This window comes from Pristiophorus japonicus, chromosome 17 (assembly GCF_044704955.1).
Source record: "Pristiophorus japonicus isolate sPriJap1 chromosome 17, sPriJap1.hap1, whole genome shotgun sequence".
Lineage (NCBI taxonomy): Eukaryota > Metazoa > Chordata > Chondrichthyes > Pristiophoridae > Pristiophorus > Pristiophorus japonicus.
The window spans coordinates 45740838-45748424 of NC_091993.1; positions in this window are offsets into that span (position 1 = coordinate 45740838).

The window sequence follows — 7587 nt, forward strand, 5'->3', positions numbered from 1 at the left end:
CCGAGACACACTGCCCGAGACACACTGCCCTAGGGCGCGAGACCCACTGCCCAGGACACATTGCCTGAGACACACTGCCTGAGACACATGCCCGAGACACACTGCCTGAGACACACTGCCCGGGACACACTGCCCGTGACACACTGCCCGAGACACACTGTCAGAGACACATTGCCCGAGACACACTGCCCGAAACACACTGCCCGAGACACACTGCCCGAGACACACTGTCAGAGACACATTGCCCGAGACACCCTGCCCGAAACACACTGCCTGAGACACACTGCCCGAACACACTGCTCGAGGGCCAGAGACACACTGCCCGAGACATGCTGCCCAGGCACACTGCTCGAGGGCCCGAGACACACTTTTCGAGACACACTGCCCGAACACACTGCTCGAGGGTCAGAGACACACTGCCCGAGACACGTTACCCGAGTCACACTGCCCGAGACACACTGCTCGAGACACATTGCCCGAGACACACTGCCCGTGACACACTGCTCGAGACACACTGCCTGAGACACGTTGCCCGAGACACACTGCCTGAGACACACTGCCTGAGACACACTGCCCGAAAGCCTGAGACACACTGCCCGAGACACGCTGCCCGAGACACACTGCTCGAGGGAACGAGACACACTGCCCGAGACACACTGCCCGAGAAACACTGCCCGAGACACACTGCCCGAGACACACTGCCCGAGGGTGCAAGACACACTGCCCGGGACACATTGCCTGAGACACACTGCCTGAGACACACTGCCCGAGACACACTGCCCGAGACATGCTGCTCGAGATCCCGAGACACACTTCTCGAGACACACTGCCCGAACACACTGCTCGAGGGCCAGAGACACAATGCCCGAGACATGCTGCCCAGGCACACTGCCCGAGACACACTGCCCGAGACACGCTGCCCGAGACACACTGCCCGAGACACACTGCCCAAGACACACAGCCTGAGACACACTGCCCGAGGGCCTGAGACACACTGCGCGAGACACACTGCCCGAAACACACTGCCTGAGACACGCTGCCCGAGACACACTGCCCGAGACACACTGCCCAAGACACACGGCCTGAGACACACGGCCTGAGACACACTGCCCGGGACGCAGTGCCCGAGACACACTGCCCGAGACACACTGCCCGAGACACGTTACCCGAGTCACACTGCCCGAGACACACTGCCCGAGGGCCTGAGACACACTGCCCGAGACACACTGCCCGAAACACACTGCCTGAGACACGCTGCCCGAGACACACTGCCCGAGACACACTGCCCAAGACACACGGCCTGAGACACACGGCCTGAGACACACTGCCCGGGACGCAGTGCCCGAGACACAATGCCTGTGACACACTGCCCGAGACACACTGCCTGTGACACACTGCCCGAGACACACTGCCTGAGACACACTGCCCGAGACACACTGCCCGAGACACACTGCCCGAGACACATTGCCCGAGACACCCTGCCCGAAACACACTGCCTGAGACACACTGCCCGAACACACTGCTCGAGGGCCAGAGACACACTGCCCGAGACATGCTGCCCAGGCACACTGCTCGAGGACCCGAGACACACTTTTCGAGACACACTGCCCGAACACACTGCTCGAGGGTCAGAGACACACTGCCCGAGACACGTTACCCGAGTCACACTGCCCGAGACACACTGCTCGAGACACATTGCCCGAGACACACTGCCCGTGACACACTGCTCGAGACACACTGCCTGAGACACGTTGCCCGAGACACACTGCCTGAGACACACTGCCTGAGACACACTGCCCGAAAGCCTGAGACACACTGCCCGAGACACGCTGCCCGAGACACACTGCTCGAGGGAACGAGACACACTGCCCGAGACACACTGCCCGAGAAACACTGCCCGAGACACACTGCCCGAGACACACTGCCCGAGGGTGCAAGACACACTGCCCGGGACACATTGCCTGAGACACACTGCCTGAGACACACTGCCCGAGACACACTGCCCGAGACATGCTGCTCGAGATCCCGAGACACACTTCTCGAGACACACTGCCCGAACACACTGCTCGAGGGCCAGAGACACAATGCCCGAGACATGCTGCCCAGGCACACTGCCCGAGACACACTGCCCGAGACACATTGCCCGAGACACACTGCCCGTGACACACTGCCCGAGACACGCTGCCCGAGACACATTGCCCGAGACATACTGCCCGTGACACACTGCCCGAGACACACTGCCTGAGACACGTTGCCCGAGACACACTGCCTGAGACACACTGCCTGAGACACACTGCCCGAGGGCCTGAGACACACTGCCCGAGACAAGCTGCCCGAGACACACTGCCTGAGACACGCTGCCTGAGACACACTGCCAGAGACACACTGCCCAAGACACACGGCCTGAGACACACTGCCCGAGGGCCTGAGACACACTGCGCGAGACACACTGCCTGAGACACACTGCCCGAGGGCCTGAGACACACTGCCCGAGACACACTGCCCGAAACACACTGCCTGAGACACGCTGCCCGAGACACACTGCCCGAGACACACTGCCCAAGACACACGGCCTGAGACACACGGCCTGAGACACACTGCCCGGGACGCAGTGCCCGAGACACACTGCCCGAGACACACTGTCCGAGACTCAATGCCTGTGACACACTGCCCGAGACACACTGCCTGAGACACGCTGCCCGAGTTACACTGCCCGAGACACTCTGCCCGAGACACGCTGCCCGAGACACGCTGCCCGAGACACACTGCCCGAGACACACTGCCCGAGACACGCTGCCCGAGACACGCTGCCCGAGACACGCTGCCCGATACACACTGCTCGAGGGCACGAGACACACTGCCCGAGAAACACTGCCCGAGACAGACTGCCCAATAAACACTGCCCGAGACACACTGCCTGAGACACGCTGCCCGAGTTACACTCCCCGAGACACTCTGCCCGAGAATCACTGCCCGAGACACGCTGCCCGAGACACACTGCCTGAGACACACTGCCCGAAACACACTGCCTGAGACACACTGCCCGAGACACACTGCCCGAGACACACTGCCTGAGACACACTGCCCGAGACACACTGCCCAATACACACGGCCTGAGACACACTGCCCGGGACGCAGTGCCCGAGACACACTGCCCGAGACACGCTGCCCGAGACACGCTGCACGAGACACACTGCCCGAGACACACTGCCCGAGACACACTGCCCGAGACACACAGCCCGAGGCACATTGCCCGAGTCAGGCTGCCCGAGACTCGCTGCCCGAGACACACTGCCCGCGACACACTGCTCGAGGGCTCGAGACACACTGCCCGAGACACACTGCTCGAGGGCACGAGACACACTGCCCGAGACACACTGCCCGAGACACACTGCCCGAGACACACTGCCCGAGGGCGCGAGACCCACTGCCCAGGACACATTGCCTGAGACACACTGCCTGAGACACATGCCCGAGACACACTGCCTGAGACACACTGCCCGGGACACACTGCCCGAGACACACTGCCCGAAACACACTGCCTGAGACACGCTGCCCGAGACACACTGCCCGAGACACACTGCCCAAGACACACGGCCTGAGACACACGGCCTGAGACACACTGCCCGGGACGCAGTGCCCGAGACACACTGCCCGAGACAAACTGCCCGAGACACAATGCCTGTGACACACTGCCCGAGACACACTGCTCGAGACACACTGCCCGAGACACACTGCCTGAGACACACTGCCCGAGACACACTGCTCGAGGGCACGAGACACACTGCCCGAGAAACACTGCCCGAGACACACTGCCCGAAAAACACAGCCCGAGACAGATTGCCAAAGACACGCTGCCCGAGTTACATTGCCCGAGACACTCTGCCCGAGACACGCTGCCCGAGACACGCTGCCCGAGACACTCTGCCCAAGACACACTGCCCGAGACACACAGGCCGAGACACGTTGCCCGAGTGCCCGAGACACACTGCCTGAGACACGCTGCCCGAGACACACTGCCCGAGGGTGCGAGACACACTGCCGGGACACATTGCCTGAGACACACTGCCTGAGACACACTGCCCGAGACACACTGTCCGAGACACACTGCCCGAGGGTGCGAGACACACTGCTCGGGACACATTGCCTGAGACACACTGCCTGAGACACACTGCCCGAGACACACTGCCTGAGACACACTGCCCGGGACACATTGCCCGAGACACACTGCCTGAGACACACTGCCCGAGGGCCCGAGACACACTGCCCGAGACACACTGCCCGAGACATGCTGCTCGAGATCCCGAGACACACTTCTCGAGACACACTGTCCGAACACACTGCTCGAGGGCCAGAGACACCTTGCCCAAGACACACTGCCCGTGACACACTGCCCGAGACACACTGCCTGAGACACGTTGCCCGAGACACACTGCCTGAGACACACTGCCCGAGGGCCTGAGACACACTGCCCAAGACACGCTGCCCGAGACACACTGCCTGAGACACGCTGCCCGAGACACACTGCCCGAAACACACTGCGCGAGACACACTGCCCGAGACACACGGCCTGAGACACACTGCCCGAGGGCCTGAGACACACTGCCCGAGACACACTGCCTGAGACACACTGCCTGAGACACACTGCCCAAGGGCCTGAGACACACTGCCCGAGACACACTGCCCGAAACACACTGCCTGAGACACGCTGCCCGAGACACACTGCCCGAGACACACTGCCCGAGACACACGGCCTGAGACACACTGCCCGATCGCAGTGCGCGAGACACACTGCCCGAGACACACTGCCTGAGACACACTGCCTGAGACACACTGCTCGAGGGCACGAGACACACTGCCCGATAAACACTGCCCGAGACACACTGGCCGAGACACGTTGCCCGAGTGCCCGAGACACACTGCCTGAGACACGCTGCCCGAGTTACACTGCCCGAGACACACTGCCCGAGACACGCTGCACGAGACACACTGCCCGAGACACACTGCCCGAGACACTTTGCCCGAGACACTTTGCCCGAGTCAGGCTGCCCGAGACACGCTGCCCGAGAGCCCGAGACACACTGACCGCGACACACTGCTCGAGGGCTCGAGACACACTGCCCGAGACACACTGCTCGAGGGCACGAGACACACTGCCCGAGACACACTGCCCGAGACACACTGCCCGAGACACACTGCCCGAGGGCGCGAGACACACTGCCCGAGACACACTGCCCGAGGGCGCGAGACACACTGCCCGGGACAGATTGCCTGAGACACACTGCCTGAGACACACTGCCCGAGACACACTGCCTGAGACACACTGCCCGGGACACATTGCCCGAGACACACTGCCTGAGACACACTGCCTGAGACACACTGCCCGAGACACACTGCCTGAGACACACTGCCCGAGACACGCTGCCCGAGACACACTGTCAGAGACACATTGCCCGAGACACACTGCCCGAAACACACTGCCTGAGACACACTGCCCGAGACACACTGCCCGAGACACACTGCCCGAGACACGCTGCCCGAGACACACTGCTCGAGGGCACGAGACACACTGCCCGAGAAACACTGCCCGAGACACACTGCCCAATAAACACTGCCCGAGACACACTGCCTGAGACACGCTGCCCGAGTTACACTGCCCGAGACACTCTGCCCGAGACACACTGCCCGAGACACGCTGCCCGAGACACACTGCCCGAGACACACTGCCCGAAACACACTGCCCGAGACACACTGCTCGAGACACACTGCCCGAAACACACTGCCTGAGACACGCTGCCCGAGACACACTGCCTGAGACACACTGCCCGAGACACACTGCCCAAGACACACTGCCCAAGACACACTGCCCGGGACGCAGTGCCCGAGACACACTGCCCGAGACAAACTGCCCGAGACACAATGCCTGTGACACACTGCCCGAGACACACTGCCTGAGACACACTGCCCGAGACACACTGCTCGAGGGCACGAGACACACTGCCCGAGAAACACTGCCCGAGACACACTGCCCGATAAACACTGCCCGAGACACACTGCCTGAGACACGCTGCCCGAGTTACACTGCCCGAGACACACATCCCGAAACACACTGCCCGAGACACACTGCCCGAGACACACTGCCCGAGACACGCTGCCCGAGACACACTGCTCGAGAGCACGAGACACACTGCCCGAGAAACACTGCCCGAGACACACTGCCCAATAAACACTGCCCGAGACACACTGCCTGAGACACGCTGCCCGAGTTACACTCCCCGAGACACTCTGCCCGAGAATCACTGCCCGAGACACGCTGCCCGAGACACACTGCCTGAGACACACTGCCCGAAACACACTGTCTGAGGCACACTGCCCGAGACACACTGCCCGAGACACACTGCCTGAGACACACTGCCTGAGACACACTGCCCGAGACACGCTGCCCGAGACACACTGTCAGAGACACATTGCCCGAGACACACTGCCCGAAACACACTGCCTGAGACACGCTGCCCGAGACACACTGCCCGAGACACACTGCCCGAGACACGCTGCCCGAGACACACTGCTCGAGGGCACGAGACACACTGCCCGAGAAACACTGCCCGAGACACACTGCCCAATAAACACTGCCCGAGACACATTGCCCGAGACACGCTGCCCGAGACACACTGCCCGAGACACACTGCTCGAGACACACTGCCCGAAACACACTGCCTGAGACACGCTGCCCGAGACACACTGCCCGAGACACACTGCCCGAGACACACTGCCCAAGACACACTGCCCAAGACACACTGCCCGGGACGCAGTGCCCGAGACACACTGCCCGAGACAAACTGCCCGAGACACAATGCCTGTGACACACTGCCCGAGACACACTGCTCGAGACACACTGCCCGAGACACACTGCCTGAGACACACTGCCCGAGACACACTGCTCGAGGGCACGAGACACACTGCCCGAGAAACACTGCCCGAGACACACTGCCCGAAAAACACAGCCCGAGACAGATTGCCAAAGACACGCTGCCCGAGTTACATTGCCCGAGACACTCTGCCCGAGACACGCTGCCCGAGACACGCTGCCCGAGACACTCTGCCCAAGACACACTGCCCGAGACACACTGGCCGAGACACGTTGCCCGAGTGCCCGAGACACACTGCCTGAGACACGCTGCCCGAGACACACTGCCCGAGGGTGCGAGACACACTGCCGGGACACATTGCCTGAGACACACTGCCTGAGACACACTGCCCGAGACACACTGTCCGAGACACACTGCCCGAGGGTGCGAGACACACTGCTCGGGACACATTGCCTGAGACACACTGCCTGAGACACACTGCCCGAGACACACTGCCTGAGACACACTGCCCGGGACACATTGCCCGAGACACACTGCCTGAGACACACTGCCCGAGGGCCCGAGACACACTGCCCGAGACACACTGCCCGAGACATGCTGCTCGAGATCCCGAGACACACTTCTCGAGACACACTGTCCGAACACACTGCTCGAGGGCCAGAGACACCTTGCCCAAGACACACTGCCCGTGACACACTGCCCGAGACACACTGCCTGA